The sequence below is a fragment of the Nicotiana tabacum genome, chromosome 9 (assembly GCF_000715075.1).
Source record: "Nicotiana tabacum cultivar K326 chromosome 9, ASM71507v2, whole genome shotgun sequence".
In the NCBI taxonomy this organism is placed as follows: Eukaryota; Viridiplantae; Streptophyta; class Magnoliopsida; order Solanales; family Solanaceae; genus Nicotiana; species Nicotiana tabacum.
Window position 1 is genome coordinate 108,893,465 of NC_134088.1, and position 18,849 is coordinate 108,912,313.

At 37.3% G+C, this 18,849-nt stretch overlaps 1 pseudogene; it reads left to right on the forward strand.

Annotated features, from left to right (window-relative positions):
* Positions 1-11,936: 11,936 nt before the first annotated feature.
* On the forward strand, positions 11,937-14,806 carry LOC142164282 (syntaxin-71-like; annotated as a pseudogene).
* Positions 14,807-18,849: the final 4,043 nt, after the last annotated feature.

The window sequence follows — 18,849 nt, forward strand, 5'->3', positions numbered from 1 at the left end:
AGTAAAATTAAAATCTTGAAAATTTTCTAATGGTAAAAGCTAAATACTTTAATCCTTCATTGGGAAATAGCTTATAATTTCTTCAAAGAAGATATTTGGTGCAAGTATTGAAAGAAAATCCATTTAAGAAGCATCATAAATGTTACTGTAAAAGGGAAAATAGAAATGGAAATTAGAGGTTCTACTGATATGTTCCAAAATATATCAAATAAATTGAATTCCATTAAAAAAGATTAATAATCAAATAAATATACAGAAAGTACAAAAATTACATAAGTAGAATACACCTTCTTCAAGTTTTTATGACGACAACTCTTGCGCCATAAAGCAAAGCTTCCAAGTCTATCATAAGAATCTAAGTCAAAGACATTCTAATTTGGTAAGTCAATAAAGTGATGAGTTATTTTTGCTTTGAGCTTTAAGAATCTTAAATTGAAGTCAATATAATTTACCAAAATAGTCTTAACATGCAGTCGGCATTATATCCAGATGCTACATTAGCCAATAACATAATCACAGATTCACAGCGCCCCACCATTGGACTCTTATTTTGAAGACAAACAACCAAAAAAAGTATTACTTTAATTTATTGCCGACAACCGGCAGGGATCACTCTATTCGACATTTAACACATAACAAGTAATGTAACCTTTTCATTGTGAAATTACTCATGAATAAGATATCATAATATTTCAGATCAGCATCATAGAGTCGACCAGAAACTGCCTTTTATTGTCCAGTTGCTTAATGGCGTGGATTACTTCTTTGGGTGTTGTCATACTAATGGGGCACGAGTTGTTCGATCCGTTTGGGTGGTGCAATTAATATTTTAGCAGAGTAGATGACTCTCGAGAAGGTTTTAATGGATTCAAGATTTATAGGTAACAATGAGAATTTATTCGAATCTGTATATGGCAAGATCTGGGATCTGCATTGGATGGTGTCGAGACTCGCGGTATTTTTGTATCAATATGGATTCTACATTTCAATATCAGAAAGGTAAAGGAAACAGATTTAGGTTCACACGAGGTCTCTTCAGAGTGAGTGTCTCGATTGTGGTACTTTGGGGGTGCTAAGAGGGAGCACAACGACTTATGGGCCATAGAGCAGTGTGGTTTTATGGCAGGATCTTCTGTCGTGAGCATCGAGTAAGGATCGTGAGGTTATGGAAAGGGTAAGTGGCAACTTGAGGGTAATTCAAAAAGAACTCGGAGAAAAAGGACAACTTGGTATTAGGTTGGATCAGCACGGTAATGGATATGATCGATTCTTTGGGTACTTACGATGTAGTGAGTCTCTACAGGTGTTGTATGGCAATACTCTTGGGTTTCGCGACCTGCGTGGCTTGATTGAGTTAGAGAAATTCAGTTCTGATGGTTAGGTTATGTGCAAACGGGTTTTGGAGAGTACTCGATGGTTTCTACCATGGCTTGAGATGGATATTTCGTACTGGCAAGAGGAACACGTTGTGTATTGTGATTTTCTCCCGGGTGAAATCAAATGAAAGGTTTCTGACTGAACGAGTATGTATTATGCTTATGACTCAGAGTTGATTATGATATTCTCGTACTTTTCATATAAAGGCATGATAGATGCGGTATGTTATGTGGGATTGAGATTTGCATGTTCAAGGTCACGGTTCAGTTTTGAAGTGAAGGTCAAGAATTCTTAGGCAACATGGACGGTTTCAGATGACTAGATGAATGATATTACTACTTGGTATTGCCTGAGGAGAGTGTACATTCAGAAGGCACACCAAGTTTTGACTTACGGATGCTTCGTTGGTATTGCGGTACATGCCTGGTTGATCGACTGTCGATGTTCAGATTTTGCTATGTGGTACAGAAGAATTATAGAAGTATTCCTCATGGGATGATCGTGTATGAGAGACGTGTTAGACATTCAAGTGCTTCAGTTGGGATAAGCTATGGTGATTCATGTGCTCTATGAATTTTGAGACTGGAGTTCTCATAAGCAGATTGTTTCGTGGTTGTGTGCTATGAAGATGTGGCCAAAGCTAGCCAGATGATAGTATATGTTATGGTTAGATCATTGTGGACTTTAGGAGGGTTATTTATTTGTTTGTTGATGACCAGTGTTGATTTGTGGGCTCATTGGTCGACCTAATTAGGAAGTGTATCCTACATCGGGTCAGATTTGTTGACTCGGCACCGTTATTGTAGAGAGATGTATTATTCGGATGGAATTGATCTTATGCATATCTGATGTGTTCTATGTAATACTCATCTATGCTCCGAGGGATTGTGAATTGTTAGTTATATGTACACATGGTGTGGTTCTGTTTGGGCCTTATAGCGGACTTCGTGTGATTTGGTGATTGGGGTGTGTAATGGTTGATTGCGCCTTGGTTGTGGTATTTTGTTATTTGCTTCTCCGTGGTTACGGTCATGCACCTTGGGCACTTGATGTCGAATTGCGTGTGTTTGTTGATTTTGAGCATTGTGGCTTGAGGTATTTTATATGGACCAGTATTTGGACGGGGTCACGCATTGTAGCTGGGTTATATCGGGATATGATCCTTTGTGTTAGACTCATGTGTCTTGGTTCTACTATGTATGATAGGTTCGTAGCATTGCGATTGTGGTGGTACTTGTTGAACTTGCGAGATGGTTCTTTCGTTTGAGTCATTTTCCATGATTGAGTACATTTGGGTTGTTGCTTATTGGTGCACGGATTGCATGGGTTGTGGCTTTAGGTTGTATTGATGTGGAGAGTCACTAGAGTGGTTGTGTAATGAGATCAGGTCATTGGACCTAGGATGGCTACTATCGTATGTGATTATAGTATGTATGGGAGAATAATTAAGTCGGCTTAGGATTTGGCTTAAGTTCTTATCAGACAAGAGGGGGCTCCATGACTTGTTGATCTGATAAAGTGGTTATGAGTTTTTGCATGTTTCTTTCATCATCGGCAGTGTGCAAAGGTTTTAGAATGAGGTTTTGTTTGATATGAGGTTTATTACCGGCTTGAGCAGTTATTGTGGTCTGAAACTTAATGCTATTGTATTTGAGTTGTGTGGTATATCATGTGATTATGTCTTGGGTTATGGTTATGGCTTGATGCATCTTGTTCATACTTATACAGTGTGTAAATGCGAGATTCGGGTCTTGTACGGGATTTTGGATGTTGGAAATTGGGATCTAAGGCTTACGGACTAAGGTTGAAGTACTGATCTTCGGTTATAATGTGTTGTCAGGGTGACCAGGGATCACCCCCAGGTATATACATGGTAAGGTTACATAGTGGTTTGATGGCTTTAGAACGACCTTGGGCACGTTCGAGGACGAACGCATGTTTAAGTGGGGGAAAATATAATGATCTGATCGGTCGTTTTGAGCATTTGCATTTTGTTTAGATATTTGAAGTCATGAGCAACATCGTATAATGTATTACGACTGGTGTAAATCATCAGTTTTGGTTTTTAGATTATTTAGAATTGATCTGGAAGAATGAATTTCATGATTGAAGCTTTAAGTTGGAAGAGTTGATCAAGTTTAACTTTTTAGTATTTGACATTGGATTGGTGTTTTGATGGCTCTGTTAGGTTCGGATTGTGATTTTGGACTCGGGCATATGCTCGCATTTGCATTTGGATATTTCTATAAAGTTTCGGCATTAATTGGCGAAAAGTTAGAAATTTAAAAGTTTGAAAAGTTCATGAGTTTGACCAAGATTTGACTCTGAGAATATCAGATTTGGATTGTTGTTTCGGGAATTTGAATAGTTTCGTTATGTCATTTGGTACTTGTGTGCAAAATTTGAGCTCATTTCGGGTTGATTTGATATGTTTCCGCATGCGTTTTGGAAGTTGAAAGATTCAAAGTTCATTAAGTTCGATTTGAGGTGCTATTTGTGGTTTTGATATTGTTATGCGTGATTTAAGGTCTCGAGTAGGTTCGTGTTATGTTATGGGACTTGTTGGAATGTTCAGATGTGGTCCTGAGGAGCTCAGACGGGTTTCAGATCGATTTCGGACCATTTCTTCCTCATATTGCATTGTTGGTTTCTGATGAAGTGTGGTACACCAAAGTGTTCTTCGCGATCGCGGATTAGGAGATGCAATCGTGTAAAGCAAAGATTTGAGTTGTGCAGTTTCTTAATCGCGGTTGCGATTTCTGGGGCAATGTATTTTTCTTCTTCGCGTTCGCGACGGTACTTCCGCGATCGCACTTCGATAACTCGTCCAGTGAATATAAGTACTCTAATTTCGGGGGTTTTGGTCATTTTTGCATATTTAGAGCATTGGAGCTCGGATTGAGGCGATATTTTAGGCGATTTTCATCATATGGATTTGGGTAAGTGTTATATACTCGGTGTTGATTATATTTCATGAATCTATATTCATTTTGGCAATTGGTTGATGATTTCAAAAGAGAAGTTGGGGGGTTTTGTCTAAAGTTTCATATAATGAATTTTTGCGTTTTGAACATCGATTCGGAGTCGGATTTGAGTGAAACTTGTATGGTTGGACTCGTAATCGAATGGATTATCGGATTTTATGAGTTTTGTCGAGTTTCGAGGTGGGGGCTCGAGTTTGACTTTTTGGTTGACTTTGGGCTTTTGATTAAAGATTCGAGCTTTATCGATTGGGTTTGTTTTGTTTGGCATTATTTGATGTTCTTGAGTTTCTTTAGGCTAGTTTTGCGCAAATCAGAAGTTGGTATGCGTGAGATGGTATTTTTGGAGCATCGTTTGGCTTGCTCGGTATTGAATTTGGCTTGTTCGAGTTAAGTAATACTTCTAAACTTGGTGTTGAAGGTATGAATCCATGAACATACATGTTATATGTTTGGTGTGAGGTGACGAATATGCTAGGTGACGGGCGTGTGAGGCGTGCACCATTTGAATTTTGACCCGATTATTTCTGTGGTTCGGTGTAGTTACTTGATCTTGTTTTATCCATGAGGTCTCTACGTGCTAGAGTGATTGAGCTGTGATCCATTGAAATCATGTTTAGGTTATATGCTTATTCTGTTGGAACCCATTGAGGTCATATCTGATGTTGAGTTATTTGTTTAAATTGCAGATACATACTCAGTCATACTCATTCATTTGCATATCATATCTCAGTCTCTGTTGCCATTTATTGATATATCATATCATCATTTTTGGGCTGATTTTTATGACATTATGAGTGAGGTCGAGGGCCTGTTTGTGAGTAATATTGATGGGATCGGGTTGCACACTGTAACATGTATTATTGATTCATGATGGTATCGGGTTGCACATCGTAGCAGGTATTATTGATTCATTCCATGATTGGCTTATATTAGCGCTTGGGATGGATCTTCCCCTCTGGATTCTGCACACCCAGAGTGGCACAGTTGCTATTGGTTCTTTGGGCTGGATCTGCCCTGTAGAGTGCAAGTGCCGAGTGCGAGTACCAAGTGATTGGAAGGACTGAGTGACTGTGAGGACTGAGTGACTGTGAGGAATGAGTGACTGTGAGTACTGTGAGGACTGAGTGAATTAATACTCTGAGAGTATGCATATGGTTTTATCATTGTGTTGCATTGCATTTGACATGCACACCTGACATGCATGCAAAGAGACACATTTCCTCATGTTGTACGGTATTACGTCATTCATGACTTCTCATACACATTGACATGTAGGCATAGAGATGTACTTTTATCATGCCATCTGGGAATGGAATATTTACCTGTTGAAAGTTTTGGAAAAAATTACAGTTTTTCAAACTTACTCATATTTTGGTAATTTTGGTAAAAGTTTTGGATTTTACTATTATACTTGAAAAGCATGACTATTTTTCGCAACTGTGAACTAGTTGAGCATCATATCTCTGAGTTATTTCTTGTACCACTTTTACTATATTGTTACGAGATGTTGTTGGCTACTGGTATTGGACTCTGACCTTTGTCCCAACTCGTCACTACTTTCAACCTAAGGTTAAGTTTGTTACTTATTGAGTATATGGGCTCGATTGTACTCATACTACACTTCTGCACCTTATGTGCAGATGTTGGATGTTGATATTGATGTGTATGGCGGGAGCTGGATTTGAAGATATACATGCGTTCCGGTCATAGCTGCCTCTTGTTCTGGGTAGCTTTAGAATTATTAATATATTCATGTATATTTCAAACAGATGATGTATTTTATTTCATACCAGCTTTGTAAATTCTAAATCTTAGAAGCTCATGATTTGTACTACCTGTCCTTGGGAATTCTTGGTATAAAGTTCAGTTGTATTATCATTTTTTCTCTTAATGAATCTCATTTGAATTATTTTATTGATATATGGCTTACCTAGCGCGTTGGGTTAGGTGTCATCACGGCTGGTTAGGTGCCATCACCGCGAAATTCAAGCGTATGTGACATAGCTTGGTGGTTGACGTCTATGATTGAAAAGTAAAATGATTCATTCTTTGTTTTCATAAGCATTAGACTTCTTCAAATTTTGCGTCGTTTCTATGATTGCGTAGCATAATGCTTCAATTTTTTTGTTGTTTCCCTAAGCATTACATTTCCTCAGTTTTTGCATCTTAAAGTTTGAGACGTTTGATTTACATGGCCTGCATTAGACGTTTAAATTGTTTATCTTTATGTTTGAGATTTTTTAAGATACATTACCTTGTAAATAAATGATGTTTGAGATATTTGAAGTAATTTTATAGTTCAAATTCTAAGGTTCATACTTAGTTGTCACCTCAGGTTATGTTTACTTGACTTCCATGTTATGGGAGTATACCGGTTGAAAGCAATAATGGCCAATCATATCAAAATATGCATTTACAAAATCATCAATATTTTGAATAATATGTATTAGTACTAAAACCAAATCAAGGATTTAAAAAAAGAGTCTACTACCTAAAAGTATAAAATGTTGGCCCGTGCTTTGCACGGGCAAAAGCTATCTAGCACTACAAGAAGCCGTGAAACAGCCTAAGATATAACTACTGTTTAGTTGGGATATTTTGAGATGATAAATATGGTTTGTGATGGCAGGAAATTATGGAATATAACATGATTATGTTGTGGGTGCTGTTGTTAAAATTATTCATGTATCAATTAAGTGAAATGAAGAAGAAAACATGTAAAAATTACTATATTGAAAGTGAAGGTGGATGATAAGCAATGTATGCCATAATCATCAGAAAATTCATCCGTTCTTCCGTTTAAGATGGATGTATCGTTTTTCTTTTTGCAGGACAAGTGATATTTAGCTTATGATTGCCGAACTATTCTAGCCTCTGTCCATCCAAATCTATTATGAGGTTCAGAATGAAATCTTGTATATGTTCTAGGAAGAGTGTTAGATCAATTCATTTTTGTACATGATTTCTTTGAATTGTATTTATGGAAATTTTCACTGCTTTATGGTTACGTCATTTTCCTCTTTAAGAGAACTTTCATACACTACAATTGTCTACTGATGATGTATCGTGAAAAAGCTAGTTTTGAGTGTTCAGGCCAGAGGCGTTACACTGTTGAAATGATGGATGGGAAAGAAAAGAAAGTTTAAAAGAATAAAAACGAGTTGACCAACAAAAGAAAACAAACATATGATTTTTGGAGTAAATAACAACAACGTGAGGGGTTTAGCCTTAATGCTTTCTGGGTCGAGTCTGTCGCACAGGGGTTGTATAGTACAGTTTACATCCCTTGTATGGTTTGCAGGCTACTATACAGCGAGGGTTTACTCAGTGCGCAGAGAGTGCTCACCCGAAAGGTAGAGATTGTGGCAGAGGCTGTAGCGACTGCGGATTTTTCTGCAGTTTCAAAAAATAACTACAAATCCAGTAAAATTTCACAAGTAAGGTATGGGAAGACTAGTGTGTACGTATACGTTATCTCTTCAAGATGTTATTTTCGATTGACTAACAAAAAAAATAAACATATGATTTTTGGATAAAAGGGTAAATTTTTGTTTCAAATTTCATGGAAACAAAAAAAAGACAAGGCCATTTATTTGCATAGCCTTATATCTAAGCCTTGATAGTAACATAAGATGGAGAAAAGAACAAAACTTTAAATTCCACTGCCAACCTAAGCAAACCAAGAGAGATTGAGAAAAGTCATAGACGCTAAATACAAATCTAGAGTATATGCTATTGACAGGTAAAATAAATTCTAATAAAAATATGGATTTATCACAAAAATTAGATAATTCTGTATAAATTATATATTATAATTTTAATTTAATATAAATACTAACATCAAGGCAGCCCAAAATTACATATTTGTAATTTTCTTAATTAATCCTGAAATTACATTTGAGGAGCCGAGATATAAGCTATAGGGTCAAATTTAAGCGCGAAGGATTACTACTAATTAATTACTCCCGCGAAACTGCATGGCAGCTTGGTGATGAGGGTATGAATTCCTGAACATACGTGTTATGTGTTTGGTGTGAGGTGACACATATGTTTGGTGACAGGCGTGTGGCGTGCACCGTGTGAATTTTGACTCGGTTGTTTATGTGGTACGATGTAGATACCTGATCTTGTTTTTATCCATGAGGTCTCTACGTGCTAGAGTGATTGAGCTGTGATCCATATTAGAAATCATGTTTAGACTATATGCTTATTCTGTTGGGACCCATAGAGGTCATATCTACTATTGAATTATTTGCTTAAATTGCAGATACGCACGCTGTCATACTCATTCATTTGAATAATCGTATCTTAGTATCTGTTGCCATTTATTGATATATCATATCATCATTTTTGGGCTGATTTTCATGACATTGTAAGCCCGAGAGACAGGAGAGATTGATGGCTGAGTGAGGTTGAGAGCCTATTTGTGAGCGATATTGATGGGATCGGGATGCACGCCGCAACATGTATTATTGATTCATGCCATGATTTGTTTATATTAGTGCTTGGACTGGATCTGCCCCTCCGGAGTCTGCACACCCAGAGAGTCACAGTTGTTATTGATTCTTTAGGCTGGATCTGCCTTGTACAGTGCCGAGAGCGAGTGTCGAGTGATTGGGAGGACTGAGTGACTGTGAGGACTGAGTGATTGTGACGAATGAGTGACTGTGAGGACTGAGTGAATTGATACTATGAGAGTATGCATATGATTTTATTATTCTGTTGCATTGCATTTGAAAGGCACACCTGACATGCATGCATAGAGATGCATTTTCCTTATGCCGTACGGTATTATGTCATTCATAACTTCTCATACACATTGACATGTAGGATCGAGATGTACTTTCCTCATGCCATAATGAAACATTTACGTGTTGAAAGTTTTGGGAAAAATCATAATTTTTCAAACTTACTCATATTTTGGTGATTTTGGTAAAAATTTTGGGTTTTACTGTTATACTTGAAAGCATGACTATTTTCCGCAACTGTGAACTAGTTGAGCATCATATCTCTGAGTTATTTCTTATATCACTTTTACTATATTGTTACGAGCTGTTGTTAGCTACTGGTATTAGACTCTGACCTTTGTCCTAACTCGTCACTACTTTCAACCTAAGGTTCGATTTATTACTTATTGAGTACATGGGATCGGGTGTACACACACTATACTTCTGCACCTTGCGTGCAGATGTTAGATGTTGATGTTGTTGTATATAGTGAGAGCTGGATTTGAAGATGTACCTGCATTTCGGTCATAACTTTGTAAATTTTAAATCTTAGAAGCTCATAATTTGTACTACTAGCCCTTGAAAATTCTTGGTATAAAATTCATTTGTATTATCATTTTTATCTTAATTAATCTCATTTGAATTATTTTATTGATATCTGGCTTACCTATCGGGTTGGGTTAGGTGCCATCACGGTTGGTTGAATTTTGGATCGTGACACCTTTATTGTCCCAGCTAAATATGATTTGTCATTATTCACTAATTCAGATTGATTCCTTAAGTTCAAGCGTATGTGACATAGCTTGGTGGTTGACTTCTATGATTGAGAAGTAAAATGATTCATTCTTTATTTTTATAAGCATTAGACTTCTTCAAATTTTGCGTCGTTTCTATGATTGCGTAGCATAATGCTTCAATTTTTTTGTTGTTTCCCTAAGCATTACATTTTCTCAGTTTTTACATCTTGAAGTTTGAGACGTTTGATTTACATGGCCTGCATTAGACGTTTTAAGTTTTTTATCTTCGTGTTTGAGACTTTTTTAAGATACATTACCTTGTAAATAAATGATGTTTGAGACATTTGAAGTCATTTTACGGTCCAAGTTCTAAGGTTCATGCTTACTTATATTATCACCTCAGGTTACGTTTACTTGACTTCCATGTTATGGGAGTATACTGGTTGAAAGCAATGGCCAATCATATCAAAATATGCATTTACAAAATCATCAATATTTTGAATAATATGTATTAGTACTTTAACCAAATCGGGGATTTAAAAAAAGAGTCTACTACCTAAAAGTATGAAAAGTTATCTAGCACAACATGAAGCAGTGAAACAGCCTAAGATATAATACTGTTTAGTTGGGCTGTTTTGAGGTGATAAATATGGTTTGTGATAGCTGGAAATTATTAAATATAACATGATTATATTGTGGGTGTTGTTGTTAAAATTATTCATGTATCAATTAAGTGAAATGAAGAAGAAAACATATAAAAATTACTATATTGAAAGTGAAGGTGGATGATAAGCAGTGTATGCCATAATCATCAAAAAATTCATCTTTCTTCCATTTAAGATGGATGTATCGTTTTTCTTTTTGCAGGACAAGTGATCTTTAGCGTATGATTACCGAACTATTCTAGCCTTTGTCCATCCAAAGTCTATTAGGAGGTTCAGAATGAAATCCTGTGTATGTTCTTGGAAGAGTGTCGGATCAATTCATTTTTGTACATGATTTCTTTGAATTGTATTTATGGCAATATTCACTGCTTTATGGTTATGTCCTTTTCCTCTTTAAGAGAACTTTCATACACTACAATTGTCTACTGATGATATATCATGAGAAAGCTAGTTTTGAGTCTTCGGGCCAGAGGCGTTAGACTGTTGAAATAATGGATGGGAAAGAAAAGAAAGTTTAAAAGAATAAAAACGAGTTGACCAACAAAAGAAAACAAACATATGGTTTTTGGAGTAGATAACAACAACGTGGGGGTTTAGCCTATATGTCATCTGGGTCGAGTCTGTCGCACAGAGATTGCCTAGTGCAGTTTACATCTCTTGTATGGTTTGCAGGCTACTATACAGTGGGGGTTTACTCAGTGCGCACAGATTCCTCACCCGAAGGATAGAGATTGTGGCAAAGGCTATAGTGGTTGCGGGTTTTTCTGGGGTTTCAAAAACAATGACTACAAATCCAGTAGAATTTTACAAGTAAGGTATGGAGAGACTAGTATGTACGCAGACGTTATCTCTTCAAGATGGTTATTTCCGATTGACTAACAAAACAATAAACATATGATTTTTGGATAAAAAGGTAAATTTTTGTTTCAAATTTCATGGAAACAAAAAAAAGACAAGGCCATTTATTTGCATAGACTTATATATAAGCCTTGATAGTAACATAAGATGGAGAAAAGAACAAAACTCCAAATTCCACTGCCAACCTAAGCAAACCAAGAGAGATTGAGAAAAGTCACAGACGCTAAGTACAAATCTAGAGTATATGACATTGACAGGTAAAATAAATTCCAATAAAAATATGGATTTATCACAAACATTAGATAATTCTGTATAAACTATATATTATAATTGTAATTTAACACAAATACTAACAGCAAGGCAGTCCAAAATTACATATTTGTAATTTTCTTAATTAATCATGAAATTACATTTAAGGAGCCGAGATATATGCAATAGGATCAAATTTAAGCGCGAAGGATTACTACTAATTAATTACTCCCGCAAAACTGCATGGCAGCTCTCTGTTCATTCATTCTTCTCACAAGCAGAGCCGATTTCAACGGTGAAATCTACGTTTTTCCGAGAAAACAGAGAGAGAAAGAGAAAGTGAAAAAATATCACAGAACAACGCGAGAAATAGAGGGAGAAAGCAATCAACTATTCTCTCTTCCCCTCTTTCCACCATCATTTTCTACTTCTCCGAAATTCTACGTCATCGGAAAAGTTAATCGGAATAAAAAATGAGTGTCATCGATATTGTCTTCCGAGTAGATTCAATATACAAGAAGTACGAAAAGTACGACATCGATAAGCAGCGTTCAACTAATGATTCCTCAAGCGATGCCTTCGCTCGCCTTTATTCGTCGTTTGAATCTCAAATTGATGCTACTTCTCAGGTAATTCTAGTGTATCGATATTAGACTTGAATTGAATTGAATCGTATTTTGTAGTTTGATTTCTTTTTATTGTTTGGTTTTACAGAAAGCAGAGATGGTTGCTATAGAAACAAACAGAGCTAAAGCGGTGGCTATGAAAGCGGAGGTACGACGAACCAAGGCTGTTTAATGGATGAAATACAAAAATTGCAAAAGCTTGCTCAGAAAAAGGTACTTTTTTTTTTTTTCATATTTATTGCATTTCGTGCTTAAATGTATGTATAATTGGATTGTCTTTTTCTTTGTGAGTTTTTCGTGCTTAAGTTGTAAATATCGATTAATTTGTTTTGATGTATCTAAATTTCAAAATGTGCATCGCTAGCAGATTTAATCATTTGAGTAATTTAAATATCTTTTTTTGATAACCAAGAAATTCTTGAAGGTCAATGAGGAACAGTTCGAAACTCGCTGAATAATGGCCGGCCCCTATACGTTTCTCCACTTGAATATCAGGGTTTAGTAATACGGTTCGAACATGTGAACGTGTGGGCAATTTTAAATGTTCTTTGAGCTTTATTTCAAGTCATGTGCTAGGTTTCTTGGATAATCCCTTCGAAAGCCTGTGTCAAAGCAAGCTCTGAGCAATCATCGAAGGAAATATATATACCATATGTGATGAATTGGAGAGGACTTTAATCCATCATTTCTTCTTATGTTTAATAAGGTCGAAATTGGTTGATAGGTTCTCCAGTTGCAAGGTAGTATGTTGAGCAAAATGGTTCCTTAGGAATGAAGTTCGTCAAAAAGGAGCATACTTGCTTCCAATACTCCCGAGTATCAAGTTGTTTGTGATATTATAATTTATAGGCATATTTGGTATAAAGAATGTTTAACTGCAGAATTTCATTGTCAAATTATTTCAAGGTGCTAGGTCCATAACTGGACGTTTAGGTCAAGGTTTAAATTTACCAACAGGTTAAAGGACTATCGCAAGAGGAACTAGAGACTCGCGGTGATTTGGTACTTATGCTGTCAGATAGAATTCAGGCAATACCTGATGGGAGTACTGATGCAACCAAAAGAACAGGAGGTTTTGGGACTTCATCATTCAACAAAAATATAAAATTTGACTCAGGTAATAATCAATTCATAAATCATGTGTTTTAGCTTTCGTTACAATCGGTTCTTGGGTTTCTCATGATGTCAAAAACCCATATTAGATGGACAGTTCGACGATAGTTTCTACCAGCAAACTGCAGAGGTCACTCATTTTAGAGAAGAGTACGAGATGCGGAAAATGAAACAGGCTTGTAACTTGCCAATTCTTATTCTTTAGTTCCTTAATTCCTTTTGCTCTGTTGGTTTACATGGAACCATCATATAACCGAATGTTGAATTCCACAGGATGAAGGGTTAGATATTATTTCAGAAGGCCTGGACACACTGAAAAATTTGGCTCGGGATATGAATGAGGTTTCCCTCATCCCCCGACTTGCCTCTCAAATATGATTTTGTTCTCTGGAATAAAATTGTTTCTTGATCATCATTTAATTCCACTTTGTTTCAGGAATTGGATAGGCAAGTTCCTTTGCTTGACGAAATTGACACAAAGGTTAGATTGGTTTCATAAATCTCCTTTTATTGGATTACTATAACACAAACAACTATTCATGAATCAACTTAATTAATTCGGTTGTCTTACAGGTAGATAAGGCAACCATGGACATCAAAAGCAATAATCTCAGACTCAAGGAAAATATTAACAAGGTAATCCTGAAGTTTATTAGAATTCCTCCTCCTCTGCCCAGTTTAAAATGCAGAACGTTTTTTTTCCAACTCAAATATTTATGAGGTCTATGTGCATTTGTAATTTTTTCTCCAGATACGGTCCAGCAGTAACTTCTTTATCGATATAATACTTATTTGTATTCTTCTAGGAATTGTGGCCTACCTTTACAAGTGAGTATCTATTTTCGGAGATTACTTTACATTGTTTCTTCTTTTTCAGCTGATACTTATGCTTAATTTTAGACTTTATGATACCTCTTTTCTGTGCTTAGAAAGTCATCAGGCATCTTAAGCCTGCCAAAAAGAAAAATGAGACCACGAGAGATTCTAATGGACTCAGTGTTCAAACTGGCTAAGGCATTAGATTGATTTCGTTTGAAATATATAAACTAGACCTGCTTATCAATGAACGTTGAACATATTAAGTAGCATTTTACCCTGACCTCGGATAGGGGAGTGAGCCTGAGTAAACGAGCTTTTTGCTTATTTATCATACCTAATATGTATATCTAAACAAAAACTTATTATTGGTGCAGTTTACTGAAGTAAAGTAATGGGAGCTTCATTTGACCTTGATTAATCTCCCACTGTCTGATGTAAGATTCATCTACTCCAGCACTTGTTATTGTACTAGCCTCAGGAAATCCTGAATTTATAATTAAGGATGTATAATTTGCTACTTCACCTTTTGTCTTTCTTTTTACGATTAGAGATGCTCTAAATTGTAATCACCTGTGTATAGAAATCTAACTAGTAATTGTATTCCATATTCTTTTTCCCCCCAACCCTTCCCTTCAATAATACTATTATCCAATATCTGTGTCTTGAGGAGCTAAGAAGATTGTATAGAAAAGAACCAATTTTATCAAGCAGTCAAACTTTTCCTACCGCAAACTTAAGTGAAAGAAAGATACTCCATTGAACAGAATCCAATCCATAAAATTAACAAAGAGAGTTTTTGTTTTTCTGGTGGGGGGGAGGGGAGCGTACTACAGATGTTTGTTACGTAGCGTGATTGACTAAACCGAACTGAAAAATTATAGAAAGAAAATTTTGAAATTGGTACTATGTGAAGTTTCTCATGCATGCATGAGTTTATGTTACCAAGAAAAAAGAAATACAAATAAGAATCATAACAAACATACCAATGTATACCTCAAAACTAATAGACTGAAATGGCCTAGTCAGTACCGAGAATGACGTGCCTTTTGCTTCTTATTAACCACATTACTTGAAGACTTTGTTTGTCTGCTGTGAACATGTCATCAGTTACTGCAGAAATTTCTCTGATAGTGTAGCTACATTAAGTCATTAAGACCTTGAGCGTTCATAATCGTATTTTCCATACTTGTATTCATATTAGATGTTCATGTACTCAGTGACACCGGATTTTGGGAGTTTTTTATATAAGAATTTTCTTCTTCTGAATTTAATCATTATGTTTTTAAACTTAAAAGATACAGGAGTTTATCGAGAGTGTCGGCTTGCGTATCGAGATAGGCACCATCACGACGTATTATAGAAACCAGTTCCATTTTCCATTACCATGTTTCCTTGTAAAACATTGTTGGTCTCCTTCTCATCAGTGATCTTGGTTGCTTGATGAAGATTCTCGTGCCCCTCATTAGGTATTCCCTTAGCTGAGCAGAAACAAGTATTGCCTCCATTTCTGATTTGAGAAATTGCTTTAAGAATGTCCTCAATTGAAGGTCAGACAATCCTTAGGAGGAAAATAGTTAGAGTAGATCTCTTGAATTGTAAGTTCACTGTAAACTGACGGGAGCTCCTCAATATTTGAAAGGTGATCACTAGAAGGACATGGCTGCACCTTCCATGTATTCTTTGATATGTTGCCTTTTTGTCGAATCCGGCATAGTACCCAATCGTCCAGCTGTAAGCATGTTATAGTTTTTTCTCTATGAGAAGTTCTACTGTCCATATGCTCATGAACAATACTAAAAACAAAATTCTTATCATAGTCAGTTATTCGTATCTTTCATTTGTTCCTACACATGCATACAAGTATATAATCAACATAAAGAACTGTTGAAAGACTCTTTAACCCTAATTTGTTGGTATCACTTACAAAAATTTCTTTTGCTTCCATTGTGTTGTTGTCTTGTGACACCCTAGGCGAATCCCACATCGACAAAATACAAAAGAAATGTTGGGTATATAAGTAAATATGTATTAGACTCTAGTGATGCTTTTTAAAGCCGTGCGGGTCTAGGCCCAAAGTGGACAATATCATTAGTGGGCTGGGTTGTTACATATGGTATTAGAGCCACTCCGCGTGCAACCTTGAACGGTGGTAGGGAAAAACCCCTAAGGGGGTGTATGTGATATCCTAGGCGAAAATCTCACATCGACAAAACACGGGAGAGATGTTGAGTATACAAGTAGACAAGTCTTAGACTCTAAACGACGCGTTTTAAAGTCGTGCGGGTCTAGAATCAAAGCAGATAATATCATTAGTGGTTTGGACTGTTACATATAGGTGAAAGCCCATATTAGGGAGGCCACTCATATAATTGTGATCTTACATATCCATTTGATCTTCGTGGGTCAACAAGTCTTCATCCCATTACGGTGGTTAATCCACTACATTGAATTGCAAAGAATGGGTTAGACCTCTTGGCCTAATCGCGGCACACGATTGGAGAGCACCTAATTATATGGTGTAAATACTTGCACTAGATTAGTCTTTTCTTTATATCCTTTAGTAGAAGACTACAACAACTACCTAGTATAATTTCACAAGTGGAGTCTAGGTAGGGTAGTGTGTACGTAGACCTTACCCCTACCCTGGGGTAGGGAGGTTGCCTTATATCCTTTAGTAGAAGACTACAACAACCACCCAGTATAATTTCACAAGTGGGGTCTAGGTAGGGTAGTGTGTACGTAGACCTTACCCCTACCCTGGGGTAGGGAGGTTGCCTCCGATAGACCTTTGGCACAAGAAGATAAAATGCGATAATATAATAATGACAACAACATAACCAGAAAGATAGTACGAGCGAGCTAAGAATCAGAAAATATACTTGGGAAAGCAATATCAATAATCAGTGCAGTGACGAAGTCCAAGAAAATAATACGAGCACACCATGTACCACTAGCATACTAAAACACGACACTGACCGACTAGACTTACACACAGAACGGAGTAGAAAAACGCTCAACTACGTACTAACCTTCAACCCTAATGCTCACCCTCCATACATTCCTATCAAAGGCCATGTCCTCAGTGAGCTGGAGTCGCGCCATGTCCTGCCTGATCACCTCTCCCCAATTCTTCTTAGGCCGCCATCTACCTCTTCTCATACCCGTCCGATCCAACCGCTCGCACCTCCTAACCGGGGCATCTAGGCTTCTCTTTTACACGTGCCCGAACTATCTAAGCCTCACTTCCCGTATTTTGTCTTCCATGGGAGCCACGACCACCCTGGCTCGAATATCTTCATTCTTAATCTTATCCAACCTTGTGTGCCCGCACATCCATCTTAATATCATCATTTATTCTATTTTCATCTTCTGGATATGGACAATCTTGACTGGCCAATATTCTGTCACATACAATATGGCCGGTCTAACCACCGCTCTATAGAATATGCCTTTAAGTTTTGGGGGCACCTTTTTGTAATACAAAACGCCAGATGCTAACCTCCATTTCATCCAACCTTCCCCTATACAGTGTGTGACATCCTCGTTGATCTCCCCGTTCCCCTAGATAAATGACCCAGGGTAATTAAAATTGTCGTTCTTGGGATGACTTGTGAATCAAGCTTCACGTCGATGTCCACTCCCCCCGTGACATCGTTGAACTTGCACTCCAAGTACTCAATCTTAGTCATGCTCAACTTGAAACCTTTAGATACGAGTTTTTGTCTCCAAACCTCCAGTATCTCGTCACACCTCCTCGCGTCTCATCAATCAAAATTATATCATCAGCAAATAACATACACCATGGCACCTCCCCATGAATATGGTGCGTTAGTGCGTCTATCGCCAGTGCAAATAAGAAAGGGTTGAGCGTAGATCCTTGGTGAAGCACAATGACCACCGAAAAATGCTCTGAGTCTCCTCCTACTGTCCTAACCTGAGTCTTGGCTTCATCATACATGTCCTTAATCACACTAATGTATGCTACCGGAACACCTTTTACCTCCAAACATCTCCAAAGAACCTCCCTCGGGAACTTGTCGTACGCTTTCTCTAGGTCAATAAACACCATGTGCAAATCCTTCCTCATATCCCTGTACTATTCCACCAACCTCCGTATAAGATGGATAGCTTCCGTAGTTGAACGACCCGGCATGAATCCGAATTGGTTCTCAGATATAGACAGCGACCTCCTCACCCTCGCTTCCACCACCCTCTCCTACACTTTCATAGTATGACTAAGCATCTTGATACTCCTATAGTTGTTACAATTCTGAATATCGCTTTTATTCTTGTACAACGGGATCATCAAACTCTATCTTCATTCCTCTGGCATCTTCTTCGTCTTAAAAATAATATTGAACAGCCCAGTCAGCCACTCCAGGCCCTCTCTACCGACATACCTCCAAAATTCAACTGGGATCTCGTTCGGCCCAGTCGCTCTGCCTCTGTTCATCTTATGCATAGCGCCCACGACCTCCTCAACCTTAATGTGCCAACAGTACCTAAAATCATGGCTTCTCTCAGAGTGCTCCAAATCACCCAACACAATGTCTCTGTCCCCCTCTTCATTAAGAAGTTTATGAAAGTAAGTCTGTCATCTCCTCTTAATCATAGCCTCATCCATTAAAACTCTGCCTTCCTCGTCTTTGATGCACCTCACTTGATCTAGATCACGAGCCTTTCTCTCTCTTGCC